At 40.7% G+C, this 26282-nt stretch overlaps 1 long non-coding RNA gene across 1 annotated transcript in view; it reads right to left on the bottom strand.

Annotated features, from left to right (window-relative positions):
- LOC123781083 (uncharacterized) overlaps window positions 1–26282 on the bottom strand; it is a 354804-nt gene that overhangs the window by 47555 nt on the left and 280967 nt on the right. The window contains exon 9 of the long non-coding RNA XR_015727381.1: window positions 8339–8378. This is a non-coding gene — a long non-coding RNA (uncharacterized LOC123781083). The remainder of the gene's footprint in view (window positions 1–8338; window positions 8379–26282) is intronic.

Here is a 26282-nt window from a genome sequence, read left to right as displayed (position 1 = left end):
TCTGTTCTAGTTTTTAAAGGACTCTCCATACTATTTTCCATAGCAGCTGCCTCATTTTACATTCCCACCAATAATGTACCAGAGTTCCAATTTCTCCAGATTTTTACCAGCCCTTGTTACCTTTGGTTTCTTTGAGGGGGAGGGGGAGTTTGGATAATAGCCATCCCAACACGTATGAGTGATATTTCACTGTGGTTTTGATTTCCATTTCCCTGAGTATCTTTTTATATACCAGTTGGCCATTTGTCTGTCTTCTTTGGAAAAATGTCTATTTAAGTCCTTTGGCCATTTTTAATTAATTTTTTTTGCTATTGAATTATAGGAGTCCCTTTTACATTTTGGATATTAGCCCCTTACCAGATATATGGTTTAAAAATGTTTTCTCCCACTCTATAGGCTACCTTCTTACTCTGTTGGTTATTTTTTGTGTGTGTGGTACATGAGCTTTTTAGTTCGATGTAATCCCACTTGTTTATTTTTGTTTTTATTGCTCGTGCTTTTGCTGTCATATCCAAGAAATAATTGTCTAGACCAATATCATGAAGCTTTTCCCCTTTTACTTCCTCTAGTTTTATATATTCAGGTCTTATGTTTAAATATTTAATCTATTTTGAGTTGATTTTTGTATATGATGTAAGATATGGGTCCAATGTCATTCTTTTGCATATGGATACGTTTTTTGCAACAGCATTTATTAAAGAGACTGTCCTTTCCTCATTATGTATTCTTGGCACCCTTGCTGAATATCAGTTCCCTGTGTATGCGTGGGTGTATTTCTGGGCTCTCTCTTTTGTTCCATTGGTCTACACATCTGTTTTTATGCCAATACCTTACTGTTTAAAACACTGTAGCTTTGTAATATACTTTGAAATCAAGAAGTGTGATGCCTCTAGTTTGTTCTTCTTTCTCAGGAATGCTTTGGCCTATTCAAGGTCTTCTGTGGTTCTATATGGATTTTAGGATTATTTTTTCTATTTCTGAAAAAAAAATCATTGGAATTTTGATAGGGATTGCATTGACTCTGTAGATCACTTTGGCTAGTATGGACACTTTAGCAATGTTAAATCTCCAAACCATGAATATGGGCTATATTTCCATTTATTTGTGTCTTCTTTCATTTCTTTCGTCAATGTTTTATGGTTTTCAGTGTACAAGTCTCTCATTTCCTTGGTTAAACTTATTCCCAAGTATTTTATTCTTTTTGCTGCTATAGTAGATGGGATTGTTTTCTTAATTTCCTTTTCAGATAATTCGTTGTTAGTATACAGAAATGAAACTCATTCCTGCATGTTGATTTTGTATCCTGAAACTTTACTGAATTTGTTTATTAGCTTAAACTGATCAGCATGTGGCTCTGGATATATCAGATTTGGTTTTATTCTTTAGGAAATGCCTTTGATTGATATTTTTAAATTTCAGTTGTTTTCATTTTCAGCCATGATGGACTGCCAGTCCAGAAACAATGCAACCCACTGTGTGCACTGCTTAATTCAGAGCCTTGGCCAGCAAACTGGAAATAAATGATGAAATCCATCCTTGTGGCCCACTGCAGATGCCACCCTATCCCAGCATTCTGAGACAAGGCCATTTGTCTACAGCTCTTCTAGGAAGAAGCCTCTGGCAGACCCCATCAAAACAAAAGGTGAGGCTGCCAGATGTGATTTTCTTGACATTCTTCTCGGAGGCCATTTTGTGGTAATTTAAAAAATATATATGAATTTATTCTTCTTTCCACTTAGCTCTTTACCCATCAGTTACATGGGCTTATAGAGGGCACAGAGGGGCAAGTCATTTTTTAAAAGACTTTAAAATCAGACAAATTCAAAGGGAACTGGAAGCTTGTTTTTCCATCTCTCTGTTGTATGCCGCGTTCTGGGAAATTAGAGTTCTTCCTCAGCATCAGCGCCACATGAACACACCAACTCAGCATCTTTACTCACAGCTTCTCCTGTCCCTTGAATTCTCTCTCCCAGCCTCCCATGCTCAATGGTTTTACCTGTCTTCCTGACATTTCTGGCTCTCTCTGGTCTCGTCTGCCTCAGAACTCTAAGGTCATGATTGCTATATATGCACCACTTCGTTTGCACCTCCCATGTGCACCTGAGGCTGTGATAACAAAATTTTTCATGTGAATCTGCTGTTTCCCCACACTGTGGCTTTCCTGAAAGCACGGACGGTGTCTGATCCATCTCCATTTCTTCACTGACTTGCACTCACTAAGCCCCAGGACATTCTGGTTGAATCAATCAGATCGTCCAAGATCCAACCCTTGAGGGCATCTTTGCTCTGGGGTTTGAGCCAAGATTCCTTTCTCAGCTAGCCCAGAGCTTCCAGCTCTCATCCACAGATCTTTGGAACCAAGGCCTTCAGCTTGAGGGAGAGTAGAAAAGAGAGCGTGGGACTGGTGGAGAAAAGTCCTGGGTTCAAGTCCAATCTCATCCACTGCTAATTGAATGAGTCATTTCATGTCTTCCAAAAATAGTTTTGTTTTGTTGGTTTTTTGTTTTTTTCAACTGCAAAATGATTGTTGTTGCGCTTCACAGGTTGTTGTAAGGATTCAGTGAAGTAGTATACTCAAAATAACTTGCAGGCAGGTTAAAACTCAAAAAAGCAACTTTGTGCATCTGTGAATATTACCTTTTTCCTTCTCCACTTACAGGCATCACACTTTTCTGTTTCCTTTCCATCCCTGTCTAACCTGTCCACAACATTGCTATTCACAAAAGTCACCCTAGCACAAGATGCCCTTGCCTACAGCAAACAGCAGTTTCCAGAAGTTCAAATTTCATAACTGCAAATGGAGTCATTCAAGAATACCAGGATCAGCTCCATGCCTAATGTCTACTATGAGGGTCCAGCAATAGTGATGAAAATCAAATGATCCCTCTTTTATTATAGAGAGCCAACCTGTCCTGAAGGGATTTATTTTAGCAGGAATGCCTAGATGGTGACAATAAAAGGGTATAGGGAAGTGGAACTGCAAATTATACTGGTCATCCTATGTAGAGATCCATTGTTTAGCTCCCTTTGTTCACATAGCTGCCAGCACACACACATTTCCTTCTCTACAGTTAAGACCCCTTGGGGGAACTCAGAATATTTCTGCAGCCTTCTTTTTGTGAATAGAGCCTGGTCATATAAATACAACATGGATCCTTCATCTTTCCATTATTTGACATGTAGAATTTATATAATGTGAGGATTCATCTTATCTCTTGGTTCTAGACATGGAAGAGCTCATATATGAATCTAACAAAAATATCCTTGGTGCCAAGATGTCAGGAGAGCCAGATCCATGTGGAGCTTTTCTGGGGCTCTTGTATAATGAAATATGCCCAGAGTCCAGAAGAAAATATTATTGGGTGAGACCTTAGAAGACAAACACTTCTGAATTGGGGGGAAAGGTCACGGTGATAGGCTGCTCCTCCTGTCTCTCCTACAAACACCAGTTCCCATGGGATGTGGATTGTCATAGTGATGAAGGTGGAGTGACGCTGAACCTCGAGGGAAATAGGAAATGTGCTATCTTCTGTGGCTTCTCTTCTCACCTGCCATGCTTCCCTCACGTATCCTTTCCTAATCAGTTTTCCAAGTCAACCGTCAATAGCCATGGGCTTTCTGGCAACACTTATCCCACATATTCCTACCCAATGGCTCATTTCTAGATGCTCCTTCACTGATTAGTTCCTTTCAGACTAATAACTTCTTAGGATTACCTACAGATTTTAGATTTGACCTCTCTCTTCTTTCAAAATCATGCACTGTAGGCCTTGGGCAAGGGAGGCACCCAGGTTCCTGGGACACTGCCCTTGCTAAGACTTCTCTGAGCCTCCAAGTCTCTGATTTCTTTCTTTCTTTCTTTTTTTTTTTTAAGATTTTATTTATTTACTCAACAGAGATAGAGACAGCCAGCGAGAGAGGGAACACAAGCAGGGGGAGTGGGAGAGGAAGAAGCAGGCTCACAGCGGAGGAGCCTGATGTGGGGCTCAATCCCATAACGCCGGGATCACACCCTGAGCCGAAGGCAGACGCTTAACCGCTGTGCCACCCAGGCGCCCCTAAGTCTCTGATTTCTAAAAGAGAAAACTGGATACACTATAAACATATCCTCTGTGATTATAGCTCAGTCTGACACTTTAGAAGAATATACTTCCTTTGTCACTAAATGAGCTCTGTGGTCCCAAACTAAGGGTTGAATTACCCATTGTTTACTCAGCTAGAAAATATCATTTTGAGAAAGAGCTTGGAGCTGGAATTGCTGTAGGCTTGACAAGGGTGGACAGTGCAAAGTCTATAGCATCTTAGGTAAAGTCTATAGCATCTTGGACAGTCCTGGTAAATGAGAAGGGCTCAAATGAATGGGAGAGAGATGAGCAGCCACATTCTACCTTGTGCTGGTCAGTCCATAGCTGGATTACCATACTCCCAATTACAAGTCCCTTCGTAGAAGTCAGATAACCTGAGTCCACAATGGGAAGAAGAACGGGATGGATAAAGGGTTGGATGTGTTACAGATCTGAAGAAACTGGGAATCTTTAGCTTGCAGAGGAGAGAGCATTTGAGGCTCCGTAAGAGTTGTCTCCAGATATCTGAAAGGTTGCCATTTGGAAATGAGATCAACCACATTCCATGTGAAAACTGAAACCAATGGCTGAAATTAATTTTGGCTCAACATTAAGTACACCTTTTCTAACAGAGCTGCCTATCAGTAGAAGAGGATGCCTGGTGAAGGAAGGAGCCCCTCACTAGTGGGAGTGTTCAAACAGAGGTCCAATAGCAAACTATTAAGAACACTATCTAAGAGAGTCCGACTTTGGAGACTCAAATCTGATGACCTCTGAGAGTTTTCTGAATTCCACAAAGTTTTCATGCCAAAAGAGAGTCCAGAACCTAATTCCAAATAGCAGCCTTTCCCCCATCCCCCTTTCTGTTCCCAGCACACTAATTTTCTCTCTTTTGGTGTTGGTAGGAAGCAGGATTCCATGAGAGCTGGTAAGTGAGACAAGGCTCTGCCCAGCCCTCTCAGCATGATTGGCAATTAGCTGGACTCCAGCCTTCTAGGACTCACAAGCTCTCAGCAGGTTGTGATACTCCACAGTGCTTATTTAGAACCCAGGGAAGGAGGCAGCCACAGGTAGCAGGAGCTTAATTCTGAACCCATGCTAACCAAACATTAACATTTGCATTTAAAAAACGGAGCAGGAAAAAGAGCAATGAAAACTCTACTCAATTAAAGCTGCTTGCAAATGCAAATATGCCTGACACAGAAGAGAAAGGGGCTCCTGAGTGGCTACCCCTCTCTGCTGACATTTGTGACCAGACAGAAGAGGGGAGTGTATACATATGCTAGAAGAAGGAACTGGAATGGGTGGGTAGTGGAGGATGAGGAGGGACAGAGAGATAATTTGGTTCTATACCATGAAACCTATAATTTCACTTTGACATGAAAATTAGCTCTGTAGCTAATTAGCTTTCTAATATCATTTGCTGCCATAGAAAGGACAAAAGTTTATGAATTTATGAACCTACATGAAAAAAGAAAAAAAGACTACAAGTTTGTAAGAGGGGATTAGCTGATTCAAATGACAGGGGCCATTTCAGGGAAATAGGCCTGTCATTGCCTTTGTGTCCTGAAGAGCCCACAGAGGTGGGTCTTGAGTTGTGTCTGTACACCATCACATCTCTGGCTGGTGTAGGTTTTCTGAGGAGCCTTCCAGTATTTGGAAAAGCCTGCTGGAAAGGGGCTCCTCATATTGTGCTGGGCTCTCCTCTGCAGCAACCTACCACTGGTCCTAATTGTGTCCTCTTGAGCCACTGAGCACACTTTCCCTCCCCCTGCCTAGGACAAGCCTATTGTGACTTGATGTAAGTTATAAATCAGGCCATGAGTCCACTTGGCAGCTGGTCTTCTTACCCAGTCACACATCTTCCCTTCAGCTCTCTGAGCTACCCCTGGCCTTCTCCACCAAGCTCTATGTGATGCACTTATGTTTATTTAAGCCTTCTGGGAGCTTCAAGAACTCAGCCTGACCTCGGGGAATCTCTTTTTTATTTTTACTTTCTTTAAAATATAATCATGGTATGTCAGAAAAAAAAATGGCATAATATGAGGCCTAAATATTATAACGCTCACAGAAACACTGATTTTAAAAACCACTCAGGATGACAATACCTTTACTGGCGCCTGGGAGTATAGTTGAGAGGTTCCAGGACCTAGGTAGGGCAAAAAAATCCAAGAATAGATGCATTGAGGGTTATAAGAAGAGCAATTTCATTTTATCAGTGCCAGTTCTCCCCCAGGGTGGCACAAGTCAGGACCAAGAGAGACCCCTTTTGCCCATGATTTTTCCCACAAGGGAAAGTGAGAGCAAAGTAAGTACCCAACTTCCCTAGTCTTGCAGGACATTGTCCAAGACCCACTTTTGTTTCACCCCACCCAGAACACTCAGGGGTTAGGTATAACCGAATCATCTGGCAACAGCTAGGAGCAGAAGAAAAGGGGTAGGGGTTCACAGCATCCAGCACAAGTATCCTCAGCAACCATCCACAGATACTAACTGGCTTGCAGCCTCCACGAAAAGCCTTAGAACAGATCAATAAAACTAAGAGTTAACTTTTTGAAAAGATAAACAAAATTGACAAACCTTTAGTCAGAATAAGAAAAAAGGTGAGAAGACTCAAATAAACAAAATTGCAAATGAAAGATGAGACATTATAAATGATTCCACAAAAATACAAAGGATCATAAGACAATACTATGAGCACTTATACACCAACAACTGGGTAATTTAGAAGAAATGGCTGAATTCCTGGAAACATACAACCTACCTACCAAGATTGAATCACAGAGAAATAGGAAATCTGAACAGACCAATAACAAGTAAGGAGACTCAATCAGCAATCAAAACCCTCCAAACTAAGAAAAGCCCAGGACCAACCAGCTTCACTAGTGAATTCTATCAAATATTTAAAGAACTAACACCAATCCCTCTCAAACTCTTCCAAAAAGAGGAAGAGGAGGAGAACACTTCCAAATTCATTTTAGGAGGCCAGTATTATACCAAAGCCAGAAAAAGAAATTACAAGAAAAGAAAATTACAGGCCAATATCTCTGATGAACATAGATGCAAAAATCCTCAACAAGATCATACCGCACCCATTCAACAGCACATCAAAAGGATCATACAGCATGATCGAGTGGAATTTATCCCTGGGATAAAAGATTATCTCAACATATGGAAATCAAGAGATGCAATATACTACTTTAACGGAATGAAAGATAAAAATCATATGATCACCTCAGTAGATGCAGAAAAAACATTTGACAAAATTCAACATCTTTTTATGACAAAAGCTTTCAAGAAATTAAGTATAGAAAAAATGTATCTCATAGTAAAGGGCATATATAACAAGCCCACAGCAAACATCACTGTTAATGGTGAAACACTTCCTCTAAGATCAGACATAAGAAAAGGACCACTCTTACCACTTCTATTCAACCTAGTATTAGAAGTCCTAGGCAGAGCAATTGTATAAGAAAAAGAAATAAAAGGTATCCAAATTAGAAAGTAAGAAGTAAATTTGTCTCTGTTTGTAGATGACATGATTCTATATATAGAAAACTCTAGAGTTCACCAAAAAACTGTTAGAACTAATAAATTTAAGGAGGCACATATTGCGTGGTGCACTGGGTGTTATGCGCAAATAATGAATCATGGAACATTACATCAAAAACTAAGGATATACTGTATGGTGACTAACATAATATAATAAAAAATATTATTAAAAAAAGAACTAATAAATTTAATAAAGTTATAGGATACAAAATCAACAGAAAAACCAGTTGTTCATCTATACACTAATAACTATCCAAAAAAAGAAATTAAGAAAAATAATCCCATCTATAAGAGCACCAAAAAATTAAATACTTAGAAATAAATTTAACCAAGGAGGTGAAAAATCTGTACACTGAAAATTATAAAACATTAATAAAAGATCTAGGAATCCCACTTCTGAGTATGAAATCCGTATCTTTAGATATTTGCACTCCCTCCTTCATTGTAGTATTATTCATAGTAGTCAGGCTGTGGAAACAACCTATGTGTCCATTGACAGGTAAATGAATTTTAAAAATGCATGTATGATGTGTGTGTATGTATATATATCATATTATATACAGTGGAACATTATTCAGCCATAAAAAGCAGGATATCCTGCCATTTTCAACAATATTGATGAAACTGGATGACATTAAGCTAAGTAAAATAAGCCAGAAACACAGAAATACAAATACTGTATGATTTCACTTATATGTGGAACATAAAAAAGTCAAACTTACAGAAGCAGAGAGTGGAATAGTAGTTGCCAGGGGCCGGAGGCTGGGGAAAATAGAGAGATGTTGGTTAAAGGGTATAAACTTTCCGTTATAAGATAAATAAGTTCTGAGCATCTAATGTACAAAATGGTAATAACACTTATGAATACCATATCGTACATTTGAAATCTGCTAAGGGAGTAAATCTTAAGTGTTCTCGCTGGGAAAAAAAAAGGTAACTAAGTGAGGTGATGAATATATTAAGTAGCTTGATGTGGTAATTATTTCACAATGTATATATATATATACCAATACATCAGATTGTACAACTTAAATATACATAATTTCTATTTGTCAATTATACCTCAATAAAGCTGAAATAATTGAAGAAGATACAAATAAATGGAAAGATGTCCCATGTTCATGATTGGAAGGATTAATATTGTTAAAATATCTATACTACCCAAAGCAATCTACAGATTCAATAAAATCCTTATCAAAATTCCAATGGCATTTTTTATAGAAATTAAAAAATCCTAAAACTCATGTGAAACCACAAAAGACCCCCAATAGTCAAAGTAATCTTGAATAACAAAATTGGAGGCATCACACTTCCTAATTTCAAATTATATTACAAAGCTACAGTAATTAAAACAGTAAGATATTGGCATAAAAACAGACATATAGATCAATGGGACAGAATAAAGAGACAGAAATAACCCACATAAATATGGTCTAATTTTTTAACAAATGCACCAAGAATACAAAATGGGAAAGGGATAGTCTCTTCAATAAATGGTGTTGGGAAAAATTGATATCCGCAAACAAAAGAATGAAATTGGACCCATGTCTAACAGCATACACGAAGTCAACTCAAAACGGATTAGACTTAGACATAAGACCTGAAAGTGTAAAACTTCTGGAAGAAAATATAGGGAAAAAAACTCCTTGTTTTGGTCTTGGCAATGATTTTTGGATATGATATCCAAAGCACAGGGAAAAAAAAGCAAAGCTAAACAAGTGGAATTGTATCAGACTAAAAAGCTTCTGCACAACATAGGAAACAATCAATAAAATGAAAAGGCAGCCTATGTAATGGTAGAAAATATTTGCAAACCATGTATCTGATAAAAGGTTAATACCCAAAGTATATAAGGAACTCCTACAACTCAATACCAAAACAAAACAAAAAAACAACCAAATAACATGATTTTAAAATGAGCAAAGGGCTCCAATAGGCATTTTCTAGAGAAGACATACAAATGGTCAATGAGTGCATGGAAAGATGCTCAACATCACTCGTCATCAGGGAAATGGAAATCAAAACCACAATGAGATACCACCTCACAACTTAGGATAACTGTTTAAAATAAAATAAAACAAATGTTGGCAAAGATGTGGAGAAAAGGGAACCCTGGTACACTGGTGATGGATTGGTACATCCATTATGGAAAACAGTGTGGAAATTCCTTCAAAAGTTAAAAATAGAAATACCATATGACCCAGCAATTTTACTTTTGGTATTTGTCCAAAGGAATTGAAAGAAAAATCTCAAAGGGATACCTGCACTCTCATGTTCATTGAAACATTATTCGTAGGAGCCAAGACTTGGAAATAAGCACTGAAGGATGACTGTGTACAGAAAATGTGGGATAAACATGCAATGGAATATTACTTACCTTACAAAAGAAAGAAATCTTGCCATTTGCAATAATATGTATGGACCTGGAGGACATTGGGCTAAGTGAAATAGGTCAAACACAGAAAGACGAATACTGTATCACTTATAAGTGGAATCTAAAATAGTCATTAAAAAAAAGAGTCGAATTGTCATTTCCAGGGGCTGGAGAGAGGAGAAAATGGTGATGTGAAGGTCAAAGGGTGTAAAGTTTTAGTTATGTAGGATAAATAAGTTCTGGAGATCTACTATTCAGCATAGTGACTATAGTTCACAATATCGTACACTTCAAATTTGCTAAGAGAATAGATCTTCTGCTAAGCATTCTTTCATCATCAGCAGCAGCATCAGCATCAAATACAGATAGTGGGAGGAAACTTTGGGAGGGGACGTGTTTATAGACTTGATAGTGCCACTGGTTTCATGGGTATGGCTTTTTACATGTTAATCATACCCCAATAAAGTATTTTTAAATATATATATAATCATAGTCACACTTAATGAACACATATTATATACCAAACATGTCCACATGCATCATTTGCTTTAATCCTCACACGAACCCTAGGAGTTAGATGTTCAATTATTATTCCCACTAAACAGCTGAGAAAACGGAGTCTCAGAGAAGCTAATTGTCTCGCCCAAGGTTGCAGAGCTGGTAAATTATTTAGCCGGCATTTTGAACCCAGGTCTGTCATTTTTTACCAATATCACCACCTCACAAATGTAAGACCTTTTGCAGCCCATTGATTATGGCTTTTGTTAGCTCTGTGAATTCTCCAATTTCCCAAGTCGTGGGTGAAGAATGTGAGCCTCACAGAGGTTAAATGATCTGCCCCTGTCAACAGCAGGCAATTGGTTGTTCTGGGGTTGGAAGCCAGGCTCTCCGTTCCATGCTTTCTGCACACAGCACACTGATACACACCTGCTAAATATTTTGTCCTAAAATTGTTTCCTTTGGATTAACCAACTCTCGGGCTTATGACTTCCATAAAATGGAACCAGAAAGGTTAACACGTGAGATTAACACAGAGTGGATGTTGAATGCCTGCATGTAATTAAACTTATTTTTAAGGTCCCTTTCCTTGGGCCCCTAAACATGATGTAATGGCATTCCAAGGCTTTCTATATACAGATAGATATCAGCTCCTGGCCACATGAAACCAACAGGCTTTGGGTCCAAACCATCACAGTTCAAGACTCTGGGGGTGGGAGTCCTCCAAAGGAGGCCAGGGAGCCTCAGAGCCCTGCCTAGGTCCCCATCCACACAAAGTACTTTCCTGCCTTTTCTCCTATTCCTTGTCCCTTCGTCAGTCCCTCCCAGCTTTGAGGCTGGATTTACCCAGTGACTACAACTCCCACACTGACCCCTAAGTTCTCAGATCTGTTATCTCCCGGGATGACACCACTAATGGTTTCTTTTTGGCCTCCCCAACCAGGTCTGGGCAGTGTACCACATGCTTCCTATAATCTGTCCTTACCCCTTCCCAGATTTTTTTTTTTTAAGATTTTATTTATTTATTTGACAGAGAGAGAGACAGCCAGTGAGAGAGGGAACACAAGCAGGGGGAGTGGGAGAGGAAGAAGCAGGCTCATAGCAGAGGAGCCTGATGTGGGGCTCGATCCCATAACGCTGGGATCACGCCCTGAGCCGAAGGCAGACGCTTAACCGCTGTGCCACCCAGGCGCCCCCCCTTCCCAGATTTCTTGATAGCCACAGTTTATAGTAACTTCAACCTCAGGTAGGACACTTTAGAAATAAAGAATATCATCCATTTATCTGGTGAAGTCCACAGTACACAGAACCCCCATTGAGTAAAAGTGGGCTCTCAGTAAAAAACACTAATTAAGCTGAATTTCAAAAAATATCTTTATCAAGTTACTACCCTCTTCCCAAACATTGTTATGAATTAGAGTTCTTTAAATGATTACATTCTCTAATTGTCAGAAATTTACTTTGGGATACCTTAAAAAACAAATCTGAAGATAAACCAAGCAATGCTCCCTGATACTGAAATTGCTAAACTTCTCATGGGCTCTAAGAAGCAACTTACTTTTAAAACATCCTCTTCCAGGTTAGGGGGCTTAGGGGACTGAGTGCAACTGTTACTTGGCTACTTCTATAAAAAGGGTTGTGATAGCCAACAATAGTACTGTTAAAGAATAATTAGCATCTTTAGAATAGGATTCATGAATATTACTCATTGCAGTTTATGGAACCCAACCAAAAGCCCAGCCAACAGACCAACGCCTGGTTGATACCCAGAAATAGCCAAACCTGGCAATGTGGTCAGCCACATTCAATGGTCCAGCCAAAGAGTGGACTGGGACTTGAGGGGGCATGGGAGTAAACGCTTCCCACAGCATTCTGAAGATGGTCATCTGCTACAAGTGACCCCCAAATTCAATGTCTTCATTCCCAATAGTGCCCTTAAAAAAAATAAAAGTCAGTCTTAACTACTATAACAGTACATCTAGTTCTGACGCTCTCGTGCTTATCTTAGAATACATCTCTGCTTTCTGTGTTTATATGATCTTTATGACATAGTTGAGTTTCGTGAATATTTTGGTAATGATTTCTATCTTTCAAAATTTTTGCTGAACTCGCTTTCCTCACAAATGAGTAAGAGTCCCCGTTCTCCAGGCAGCCTCTCCTGTTACTGTCCCATTCTGTTAAACCCTGCCATCCCCTTTCTTAGTCTCTCCAAAGTGGGTCCCACCCAAAGCAGACTTGCTACCCCATCTTCTAGATGTGTCCTGCATTCATTTCTCTATGTATCTTCCATCCTCCTCCTCCTTTCTTCTGTAGACTTCAGTTTCAGCTGACACATCTGCGCTCACTCTGACAGCCTGAACTCAGAAAGAGTTCCTTTGGCTCTGCTGTTACATTGCTGTGTCTGGTGTTTAGCCTTAATGATTTTCTTGGCTTGTTTCATCTCATTCTTTTCACTTCCCCCAACAACTATTGAAAAGCATCATCTTGATTTCTTCCATTGGTCACCAAACCTCTTCAATAATATAATAGAAAAGGGTATGGGGTGGGAATGAGGGCTTTAGAAAACCGGAATGCAAATGGCACTGTTAACCAGCTGTGTGACCTAAGGAGAATCATATAGCATCTCTGAGCCTCTATTTGCTGGTTTGTAAAAGGGAGATTATCACCCCCAACTAACAGGGGTTGAAGCAAGACGATCATGAAATGATAAAAGGGAAAGAGTTCCATGAACCACAAAGAACTGTTCAGAAGTAAATTGATGTTATTCTCCTGGCAACATCCCTGCTTTCATCTGGGTAGCTATTAGCAGCTACACCATTCTTCCATCCATAGGATCTAATGTTCTCATCTCTTCTCTTCATCCAGGGAGGTGTGGTCCAGTGACCCTGGTATCAGTGTCCCAGAAGGTACACTTGGGTCCTTATCCTCTGCAGCAGAAACTCTTAGCTTCCTTGGGCTCTGCTCCATAGATAATTTCTTACAATGCCCCCATGGCATGTCTTATTCCCTCTCAGTCCCTGGAGAAAAGCACCAGTGAGTGGTTAATCCAAGCCCTCCTCACCACCTTGCCATTTCACACATGTCTGAAGGTGACAAGATGGTGCTAGAAGGACACAGTTTGAGGGATGGTGGGCCTGGGTTCGAGTCCTGCCACCAACCTTTACTAGCTGTGCCATCCTGGGCAAGCCTCTTAACTTCTGTGAGCGTCAGGTTTCTCCTCTATGAAATGGAGACAATACCTCACGGAGGCACTCAATATATAAGATCATTATGATGATTATTTTATTAAAGAAATGGAGGGAGCTCATTTAAGGAACATCTGGTTTTATTGCTGCTTTTCCTGGGATTAATACTTCCTCATAACTTGTTAACCAAGTCCCAAGTCTTTGCCATTGTGCCATTTATAGGTCCAAGGAGGGAAACCCTTCATAGTCCCCCTAGATGACTTACTTTTCTCCCAGAACATCTTCCAAGATAAATCTCATTTCTCATACCATGCTCCATATCTCCAGAAAATAGAAATAAGATAAATAAAACTCTTGGATTAATTTCAAACTGAACTGCTCACTGTTCCCCAAATAAGCCCCTCACGTTCTTGCCCAAATCCTACCTGTCTTCCAAGTCTCATGCTCTCTGCTTCCCCTGATGTTCAGAATTCTTGGCTAACATGTCTTATCTCCTTCTCTGCCCTGATAGCTGCTGGGCAGAAACCCTGGTTACCATCTCACTGGGGGAATTCAGAGTGGGGCTTAAGGGGAAAAGGAAGTGGGGAAGGTGTACCAGTGACTGATACAGGAAGAAGAAAGATAAATTACTGAAGTCAGGGAAGATTTGAATCTGAAGGTCACCCTGTGTTCAGATAGGATTTTCATGAAGGGAAAACAGGTTTCTAGTGTAAGGTTTCTAGCATAAGAAACCAAGTGAGAAAAGAGTTATGAGGGGTCTTTACCCTGGAAAGGTGCAAAATATTCTCACAGGACTTTCCATATATGCTGTTCCACAAGACCATGATTAAAATCGATAAATAATGAAAAGCCAGATGTGAGCATAGGATTAAGATTGCATTAATTAATGCAGAAATGATTATCAGTTCGGCCAGAGGGAGAGTGTGCTAACAGCAGAGGTGTTCAAACTGTGCTGCAGGGCTCGCCTCCTCTGGGCAATTTCAGCATTTGACTTTCCATGTACTGTAGTCCTCTTCTGAGGCTCCGCAGGAACGAGGCTGAGTCTGATTCCTGCCTGTCTTCTTCGCACCCCGTAAAGGGTCAGCCAGTCCTTCTCCATAGCAGAGTGCTGGACCACGCTCCCTGCCCACATTCTGTCACAGCCCCAGAGCAAGCCTTCGTCTTGAGTTGCTGTATTTTGATATTTTTTTTTTTAAAGATTTTATTTATTTATGTGACAGAGAGACAGCCAGCGAGAGAGGGAACACAAGCAGGGGGAGTGGGAGAGGAAGAAGCAGGCTCATAGCGGAGGAGCCTGATGTGGGGCTCGATCCCGGCACGCCAGGATCACGCCCTGAGCCGAAGGCAGACGCTTTAACGACTGCGCTACCCAGGCGCCCCATGAGTTGCTGTATTTTGATTCTGAGTCTGGCATCTTTCCAAGGCAACACAACCAGCATGCTAGCTGAGAGGCCGCCATAAATATCTGCTGACAGAGACCTGCCCCCCTCCTTGCACTCTCTTCCCTTACTTGTCTAACCCTGGCAAGAATGCCTCCTCAGCCCTACCCCTACCTGTGGGCTCAATCTGGCCTCCAGCTCTGGATCCTTCCCTGGCCTGAGGTAAAGGGGAGCATAGGCCTCACTATAAGCCAATATGGCAACCGAACTGATTCAGACCTGATCTTTAGGAGACAAGATCTCTTTTACCAACCAGTCAGTGCTGTAACAGCAATGGATTTGGAGTGTCATCACCTTAATAAATCACCTGGTTTCATTTCTCCTTGTTCCAGTATAGACATGACTTTTGCATAGCAAAACCACAGAAAAATTAAAATTTTTATTCTGCACTTTTTTTTGCTTCGCATTGTAAATATTTGTTTCTATCCTGTTGTCTGGTTTCTAGTGGTCTAGTAGCCGTATACTATTCAATCAGGTTGATAGACCACAATTTATTTAACCAGCTCTCTATTTTTGGACACGTAGTTACTTCCAGACCGATGCTAAACAACTTAGCAATGAACACCTTTTTTCGGGATTCAGAATTCTTTCCAAGCAAGGATTTTCGGAAATGGAATCAATAAATCAAAGAATAAGAACACTGCGAAGTTTCTTAATATATAGTGTCATATTAAAGTTAGCTTACATTGCGATGAGTAATTAAGTGTTCCGGTGTTAATACAACATCATCTAAATTAGGTATCAGGATTATCTAACATTTTAGCTAATTTAGAATGTATAATGATATCTCATTTAAAAAAATTTATCCTTCTTTAATCACTGGTGAGATTGGAAGGTTTCTCTTATGTTTGTCGCTAATCACGTTGCCCCTTGAATATTCTGACAGCACCAGAATTTCTGTTCTAGTGGCCCAGCTTCCCAATGTTTGGGTTCTTGCATTTATAACTTGTTCTCCCTGGCTCTGGCTTTATAACCCATATGCTAATCTCCCTGACACCGCTTGATCCTACATTTGTCTACCGTTTAACCAATGTCTACAAACTTGGGTAGGGATTTATAATCACGGATTAAGAGAAAGTTGTCTGCAGTTAGAAGTCTGGGTTCTAGTACAAACTCTGGTTTTTTTAAACTGTGTGAGGCAGTAACTGATTCACTTTTCCTCTCAAGCCCCCCGCCCCCTTCTCTCACCTATAAAAAGAGTAACACCACTTATCTGCTTACCCCACAGGGTTATATGAGCACTCTGAGCCCTGTAAAGGCAAGACCAGCTAACTTCTGTAAAGAGCCATATGGTAAATATTTTAGACTTACAGGTTGTCTGGTCTCTGTTACAACTACCCTCTGCTATTGTAGCATGAAAGTACAGACAATGACAGTAAAGGAATGAGCATGAGTGTGGTCCAGTAGAACTTTCTTTCTAGATACTCAATTTTATATTTGTATATAAGCATGTTATATTTACATATAAGTTATATATGCAAAATATAATAATATAATAACATATTATAGTATAACATATATACTATATATAAATAACAAATAACAAAATATACTTATATATTACACAATTATAAACCCATATATAATTAAATTTCATATAATTTATATATGTAAAATATAACATATTCAATGATATGGGATAATATGTAATAATACAAAATATATTATTTTATATATTATAAATTTATATACATAAAATATGAGAACATAGTACATGTTACTATATTAATATATAATTATATATTATAGTAATATATAATGTGTGTGTGTGTGTGTGTGTGTGTGTGTGTGTGTGTGTATCCTACAGGTCATAGTTTAGCCAATACCTGCTTTAACGCCGCCGTATCCAGCAAAAGATCTCATGGGGATGGTCAAAACAGTAAGTACACAGAACAGGCAGTAGTATTGTTGCTGATTTTTGGTTGTGAAAACAAGAGACAAAGAAGGTGAAGGGACTTGCCCAAGGCCATTCAGCCTTTGAATGAGGAATAACAGGTGGGGGAGAACATTCCCAAGGATGAGGCAGCAGATGGAAAGGTAAGGAAATGTAAGAGCCATGGGGGTTTGAGTCAGCAAGAGGTGAGGAACAGAGCAGGGGAGTGCCCCGGTCTTAAAGTTCTGAGAACCTTTTAACTTTATCCTGAGGACAATGGGGAGCCCCTGATAGTTCTTCAGGAGCGATGGGGTCACTATGGCCTTCTTAGTGCAGTTTAGGAAGGGCAAGCTCAGAGATGCTTGAGTAGCCAGAGGAGGGAAAGGAGAGGTTGACCCGGGAAGAGAGAAAGAGGCCCCCTCCCCGGGAGTCTTCCAGCCCCAACAGTGGAACTGGGATTCTGATCAGATCTATCCTTCTCCAAACCCCTGAGCAACGTCTGCGGTGGCCATCCACCTCCGCCCCATCCCCAGTCAGTGATCCCAGCCCTGGGCCAACTCTTGCCTGCCAGAACCTAGTCCCAGGCCTCCTCTCCTTCGGCAGCCATCTCTACGCTGCCCCCACCCAAGGCCCGGGGCTACGGTGGTCATATTTGCATGAACAGAGAAAGAGCAAGTCCCAGTTTTCCACATTCATGGAGATGTTTAGTGGTAGGCAGAGCTCAAGTCTGCCTGCCACTTTCTGCAAATACTGTCACCAGGCCTCTCTGATTATAAATCTTCTCTATCATGATGTGTAACCACAAACATATCTTTCTTTCCAGTCTGCTTTGGAGGAGTTCTCTACTCTTGGAGGATAAGACCAACTGGGCAACAGTAACAAAATCGCTACCGTCGGAAACGAGAACCTTACTGTAATAGCAGCCCAACTAGTCCAGGGGGATGACCACACAATTTGGAAAATGATGACCAAGCCACAGATTACTTGACCCCCCGCGGTGTAGCTTCTCAGCTGAAAACGAGGGTAATTCTCTTTAAATGCAAAAAGATATATAAATGTGCATTATAAACTCTTAAGCGCCACACAAACTCTAGTTGACGATGTTATTATCAGGCCCGTACTATTCCAAACAAACACCATAACTCAAATCACGACTCTCTTAGCCCCATTCAAAATGTGATGTTCGTCATCTTCTACAGAAACTCTAAGGCAATGTTTTCAGATTTTTTCCCCCAAGCCTTACTTTCTTTCCTGCATGAATGGGAAACGGAATTCATTATGAATTCTCTTGGCACCAGCACAAATCCAAAGTGCATGTGGTTTGAAGTGACAAATGATAGGATGTTACTGCAGGGGGCTCGTGGGGGCTGGCAGCACAGCCCCGGCCGCGGCGTCAGCAGCCTCCGCAGGGCTCCATGGCTGCCGCCTACCCTGAGCACATCACAAAGCACCCCCCCCCCAACTCCCACCGCAGCAGAGGCTCTCAGCCTGGCTGACCTCTGAAACCCCAGGGTTGTCAGATACACACCTCTCCCTGCCTCTCTGGAAACTCAGTCACCGAGACAAGAATCATTTCCTTGGGTTCTAATCAGTGCCTGCTTAAAGCTTAAAAAGACCCTACATCACCTGGTCCAATCTACTCCTTTTACATATGGGGAAACTGAGGCTGATATAGTAAAGGTGACTTATGCCAAGGTATGTAAGCCCTGGTCTTAGCATTAGGAGACTTTGGTGTGAATTCCTGTTCTGCAACCAACTAGGTTTGTGACCTTGGTCAAATTATCATTGTTGAAAGATGACGAATAGTATCACCAATGAAAGCTAGTATTTCACTAGTACTCTAGGATCCGTCAGCTGTATTCATCCTCAAAGCCTTACGGTATACTGTAAGACAGGGTAGACATCGTGCTAATCTGCATTTTGTTGAAGAGGAAATAGAAGCTCAGAGAAACTAAGTGATTTGCAAGGTTACACAATTAGTAAGTGGCACCTTCTCGTTCCAAATATCCTCTTTTCTCCACCAATATATATTGCTGAAATTCCTCAGTAATGAAACAGAATTAAAACTTGTCTTGTAAGATGTATAGAATATATGTGAAAGTATGCTTGAACTGAAATCTGTTTGACTATTGGTTCCCAACATTTTGAAAATGAGGACCTCTATTACTTATCCATTGCTGGGGAGTAAACCACCTGCAAATTTAGTAGCCATAGCAACAAACATTTATGTTCTCAAATAGTTTCAGGTCAGGAATATGGGGGCAACTTAGCTGGGGGACGCTGGCTCAGAGTCCCTCACCAAGTTGCAGTCAAGCTGTCAGCTAGGGCTGCAGCCATCTCAAGACTTGACTGGGGCCAGAATCCTCTTACAGGCTCTTGCCTGTGGTTGGTGGCAGTTCCTCACTGGCTGTTGGCGCGAAGCGTCTATTCCTCCCCATGCAGGTCTCTCCATAGGCTGCTTGAGTGTCTTCATTATATGACAGCTGGCTTCCTTTAGACTGAGAGATCCAAGAGAGAGACAGAGAAAGTACACCCAAGATGGAAGCCAGGGTGTTTTTATAACCTAACTTTAAGGGTGATATACCATCACTTCTGAAATATTCTATTCATTAGAAACATGTCATTAAGTCCAGCTCATACTCAAAGGAGAGGATTACACAAAGACATGAACATCATGTGATGAGGACCATGAAAGCCATTTTGGAGGCTGGCTGCCATCGGACCTCTTTATCATTCCAAAATCTTTGTTGACTTCCCCCACAAAATCAAGATAATAATTTTTGTATCATGTGTTTTATTGAAAGAATATTAGATAAAACCACATGAAATTGCCCATATTTGATGATTAGTGACTCACAAAAATGGTAATTTCATATGGTTCACCCAAATTTATAACCTCTGGAATTTCTTAGATATCTGCTAACATTTTGTGATTAAGTTGTATTTTATTAATCATATTTGCATATGTGTTCACTGGGAAAATGTTAGTATGCATTGTTGGAGGTACTTTATTTATTTGATCTTCAGACAATGGTTGGTGGGAAATGGAATCATGCCTACCAACCCCTTCCTAGAATTAACTACATTGGCCCATAAGGATCTAGAACTCATAGATGCAATCATTGCACAAGCCATGAGTGAGATACCACTAATTCTAGTAGATGCCAAGTGTCCTTTGTATTATAGCATACTTGTTATCAGTCATAGAAAGTCTTGTTATCAGACATAGAAATGGCCTTTTCTGTTAAAATGAATAATTCCAATGAATGAGTTCTGATTTACCAATCATGACCTCATATCAGTCAGGGGTTTTTGTCATATTACCAGTACTGAAGCAATGAAACTAAAGGAATCAACTTTTAAGCTTATTTATCATTTTATCCTCCCAACTTTTGAGGGACTGCACTTCAGGCCATTGGCCTATTATATATCCTTACTGATTTACATGGTTAACGCTTTACTATTAATACTACTCTATAAAAAGTAGCTAATATCAATGATTTGGTTCAGGGAGTGGCTATTCTATATATTCACTGAGAAACTGCTCTGGGCAGAAGTGGCTTCTAGCTCCTCCAGATACAGTGGTGAACAAGAGAGGCAAGATCTCTATTCTCATAGACTTTACATTATAATGGTTCTCAAACCTGGCTTCTTAGAAATATGGATCCTCGGGACCCACTGTAGACTTCCTAAATCAGAAAATGTGGGATAGAGACCAGGAATTCACATTCCCTAATGCCTCATAGGTGACTCTGATGTCGCAGAGGCGGCCCAGCATTTAGGGGCCACAGGTACATATTTCAGTACTCAGCTGCATTTACTCTGTGACCCACAACGATTTCCACCTTCACCATTTCACAGAAATCGGGCTTGCTAACATCACCAATGAACTCCAGATAGCCAAGTCCATGGCTTATTTCAGACTTCATCTTACTTTCTCCCTTTGCAGCATGATATTGCTGGCCTCACGGTGCTTCTAGAAATCCCCTTCTCTTGGCTTTTGACAATGTTCTCTTTTGGTTCTCCTCCTAAACTTAAGTCTGGTTGCTCCCTCTCAATGTCCCACTGATCTTCTTCCTTTCCCACTGGATAAATGGTGGTGGTAGTGGTGGGGTGTGTGTGTGTATAATGGAGATAGCAACAGTACATACCCTACATGATTATTATGAAAAGTAAATGAACTAATGTAAATAAAATACTGAGCACGTAACTGGTACGTAGTAAGGATACTTTCATGTTATCATCCTTCCAATCTCCCCATAAGCCTACTTGCTTAAGCAAATACAAAAATTTGCATTTGAGTGGGATTCAATTGTTAAGTCCAATCTTAAGTCAAAGGGTAGGTAACTGCACCCCTGAAACTGTATGCATAATTTTGTATAAATATGCTTATGTTTGTTTTTTTTTTTCCTGAGGATAGAAGCCATTACTTTCATGAGATTCTCAAGGAGTCATTGTCTCTAATAATGTCCAGAATGCTTAAATATCACCTGCTGGTCAACATTTCAACAACATTGCCATTCTCACTGGTTCCTAAAACATACTACTTTCCTATTAGGATATGCACCCGGGACTCTTCCTTTTAATGTTAGTAGAGTCTTCATTCATGCATGCACACATTAATTCACATTTATTTTCTTGTGCAATAGGCAATTATTTGTACTGACTCTACATCTGACATTGCTAAGCCCAGCATACAGAGACACACAGACCGTGAGATCATTCACAAGGCAACTACCTAAGCTGTGATGAAGGCTTAAAGGGACCATAAAATTTGGAAAAGGAATTTCCAGCAGCTTGGCAGCAAAAGCTTTAAAATTTGCTACTTTCAACAACAATAAAAATGTTTCTAAGGTAGATCATTCAGTAGAGAACAGATATGTAAGTTAGAGAATGTTTTCTGTTTAACTGGACAGAAGCTAAAGAAAGATAATCGCCCAAATTCTCCCACCTATCCTCCTTGCCTCTTTATTTTAGTTGTTTTGAATCAGTATCTTCCTTTTATGTTCTAGGTTTTGTCTTTTAGCTCAGTGTGAATTATGGACTCTTGGACTCTTTGAAATGGGGGGACCCCTAGTCCACAGCATACAAATGAGGTCTAATCTTGAAAATCTCCGAGGGTAGTGGTCTCACTACCTTGAGAGGCCCATTCTATATTTGAGTGGTTCTAATTACCAGTAATTTCTTTCTTGTCTTGAGCTGAAATATGCTTTAGTTTTCACCTCAAAGTCCTAATTCCATCCTCTGGGATTGTATATGTCTTCCACATCAATATTTTTCATTAATGGGTCATAAAATCAATTTTGGGATTACATTCAGCATTATGTTTAATGAAATTAGGATAGGCTAGGAGAATAGAATAGAATAGAATAGAATAGAATAGAATAGAATAGAATAGAATAGAATGGAATAGAATGATAGAAGAATAGTTCATAGCATGGGAGAGAAAGAAGTTTTGTTTTTCAAAATTTTGTTTCAGTTGTTTTTAGATTTATGTTAATGCATACTAGGTTGTGATATAAAATGTATTTCTACTATGGGTTTCCACTGAAAAGCTTGAAAAACACCAATTCCTTCAGATAATTTAAGATGGTTGTGTCATAGAGCTCTATGCCTTTTGTTCTCCACATTCGATATCCCAGTCCCCTTGAATGCCCCTCGTGTGTCTTTTGTTCAAGTCCCTTCCCTACTCGGGTCTCTCTCCCCTGACTATGCTCTGTCTCAAGTGCTCCTACTGAAATGGAATGCACAGAACCTCCCAGCCAGGACAGGACTGGGAGGCAGAGGGACGATACACAGCTGGGGCAGGAGGCAGGCAGGAGTTCTCCCTGCTTCCGTGTTTGCTCAGTTCTCGGGTGCCCTCAGCAGTGGAGCACTAAGGTCATTGACTCTGTCACCAGACAGCTTCCAGGAAGGTATTTATGGGAGTTGGGAATTCAAAAATACACAATGTCCAGCTACTCTACCGGGGCTCAGTCTAGCGCCAAGAGATAGAGAGGTAATACTACGATCCTGCACCTTACAGGCCCACTCACGCCCATCATCGCACGGAATCTATGAGCTAAAGTCACCTCACTTTACAATGAGAAACCCGAGGCTCAGAGAGGCAGGTAAAAACTTCTTGATGTATTTGAGGACTTGTCATAAGGCTTGTAATAACTGTTTGTCAGACAACCTACAACGTGACATAGGTGACAGTGACAGTAGCTCTCACTTTAATGGCATCTCACTGTTTTCAAGACACTCTTCTTCCCTTACCCTGGTCATCCAGTGATACGTGCAGGGCAGATGAGTTTTCCCATCTTTCAGATGAGAACGCGGGCCCAGGGAGATTGAGTTACTTATCCAGGCCACATAGCGGAAGGGTAGTACAGCTAAGTCTAACTTCGATCCCAACACTAAATCCAAAGCTGCTTTCAGGGGCCCCTCTGCCTACTGCTGACAGTTTTACCCAGACCCACAGAAGCCCACTGCTCTTTATCTTTCCTGGCCCATACATTTACACAGAGAGAGATCCTAGGGTGCTAATACGCCATCCAGCTATCCTGTTATGACCATGATGGCATTAGCCTTTGTGACTCGAGCATATGATGGATTCTTCCCGCAAATGGCCATCAAGTGTGGGCCAAGTTATAAACATTATTTACATCAACCTTAGACAGCAGCTGAGTCTGTGGTCAGGGTGCCAGGGAATATATGAGAAAAAAATCAGGCGGCCTTAATCTCTGTAGCATGTGGAAGGACATAAAGACCACCTTGACTGATGGTTGGCTTGATATACCTGAAGAGGATTAAGTCTGACTGCGACAGAAACGGCTGGGGAGCCAAAGTGAAGGCAACTCGATGAGGTATGGCCTTCAAAGTTTAAACTTCTAATCTCCACGGACCAGAGTGACTTCGTAAGGAATTCAAGAAGAACGCAATTCACTCAACATATAATAGGATCCTGAAATCTTAAGAATGTTTTCTTGAGGCCAGAAAAAGGCAAGAAGCCTACTGGTGCCCACCGTGGGGTGACTGAAGTCTCAGGCAGACAGTGCCGTGTTACTCTGATAACTCAGTGCGGCCGAGGTATTACAGGACTGATGACATTTGCAGGTGTTGACACCTACCCAAATTCACCCTCGAACCGGAGAGCTTAATAGATAGACGCGAGCAACTAAACATATCCATGCATTCACCCCAAACAGCAGACTGGCAGAGTCGCGCCCAGGAACAAATGGAGTTTCATCTCTGGTGTTTAACCTTAAACACCATCGCTGGATTTTTGAGGGTGAGTCTCTCACACTCCCCTGCCCCCACCCACTATTTTTCTTCCTGGAGGGGCTCGCCTTTTGATAATAAGCTCTACTTGCCTTTGCAAAATATAAAGAAGTGAACTTCCAGATGGACTTCTCAAAGTGCAATCCAAACAAGAAGGAAACAAGAAATCCAAAAGTCAAAGGCGAGTGGGAGGTTTTCTTCTCCCCCAAATCTCTGGGGAGTCCAATTCATTCAACATGCTCACATTCTGGTTTCATTTCCATTTTCTATAATAGGAGATGAAGATGTAATATGTCAATGTTGATGTATCAGAGAGATGATGAATTCCAGGCTAAAACACAGCGACATCTGCTTGGAAACGAGATGGAAGAAATTAAGATGCTTACCATGATTATTTTCCTCCCGAGCAAATTTATAGTATCTCTGGTCTCAAGGGCAGAAATTCCAGACAGATTAGCTTTTCATCTCCTAGGTAACTCTCTGAACTGCATAGCTATAGAAATTCATTGCTTTAACACTGGGTGTCCTTATTAGGGAAATATCTTAAATTCTGTGCCAACAAAGAAACTCATTGACTACTAAGCAATAGTCATGAAAATATTTATGACATGGATTACAAACAGGTGCTCCAAATAGAACAAAAGCTGGGGTTATTCACCACTTGGACTAACTGGGAAAAAAATTATTTACACCTAGTACAGTACGTTTTATGCTTTCAGTAAATATTTTTTCTGGGTTATGTGCCCTCATTTCTAGGAATGGTAAATTTGCTCAAGTACCAGAGGGAATTGGCAAATGTGAATAGAGCCATAGGAATAATAGGTGCTGGAGCTGTAGAACTGCCTATATTATACTCATTCATAAATTATTCAAAAAACATGTATCCAGTCCCTACCATATGCACTACGTGCCTGGTTTTGGCACTGGGGATGCAAAGATAGATACAACATGACCCCTGCCTAGTTCAAAATTTGCTTTATTTGTTCTTTATAAATGTCTTAGGAAGCTGCGCAGGCATAAGCATGTCCATTTCACAGATGGGGAAGCTAAGGCCAGATGAGGTCACACTCCCGGAAGTGCTGAAGTCCTGGATGGCACCCCAACTTTCTTTTTTCAAATCCAGTGTCCTGCCTACTCCTTCATAGACTGGCATGATTGAGATGAGACCCAAAGGGGGTTTGGGTGACCCAAGGGCAACCACTCACAGTGTCTGAGGACATTAAAGCTGGTTTTGACCCATTATTAACATCCCAATGCATTTCATTTTTATTTTTCATCCAGATGTTTAGCACCATGTAGACGCAGCTGTGTCCAATCAGGACTAAGCGATACTTTGCAGGAATGACTGAAATGCTCACTGAAAAACTCTTCTCTACTAATTGTGTTTTGAAATGATCCAATGTGAGGAAAGGGTTTGGGCCTTTTTGAGGCAGCTTCTCTCAGAACTTTAGCAACAGGAGTTGTAAAATGTTCCCAAAAATATTGCTTGGCATGAAAACCTCTTTCAATGCAAATGAGCCATTGATAAAAAGGAATTTGTTAAGAGAGACAGGAGTTGGGGGTGAAGCTCATTAGCCACTTGGTTGCCAAGGAAGCGAAGCTGCGAGAAAAGCCCCAGTTGGACTGGGAAGGAATGCCTGGGGGGCCGGGGGTGGGGTGGGGTGTGCACCAAGCACGCGGGGTCATTTGCAGTCAATAAGGCACAAAGAGGACATTTTTACACCCATCTAAGGCCTATTGATTTGATTTCTTAAATACTGGCAGAATTAATATGTGACTAAAATAACCATGATAAAATGGAAACAGCACCATAAAATGAAAATGATTTTATGTTCAGAAAACCTAGATTTGAGGATTCCCTCACCTGTTCATTGTGTGACCTTGGGCAAGTCCCTGAACTTCTCTGAACTTCCCTTCCCCGTCTCCAAAATGGAGATAATAATTCCTACCTCACAGGATGAATATGGCAGATTTGACAGTGCTTATTAAATTGTAAAACGGTATATGAATCCAAGTTTCCCTTTTCTATTTACA

The sequence above is a fragment of the Ursus americanus genome, chromosome 18 (genome assembly GCF_024610735.1).
Source record: "Ursus americanus isolate L20-20 chromosome 18, mUrsAme1.1.p, whole genome shotgun sequence".
Taxonomy (NCBI): Eukaryota; Metazoa; Chordata; class Mammalia; order Carnivora; family Ursidae; genus Ursus; species Ursus americanus.
This window is presented reverse-complemented; position numbering and strand designations above follow the sequence as displayed.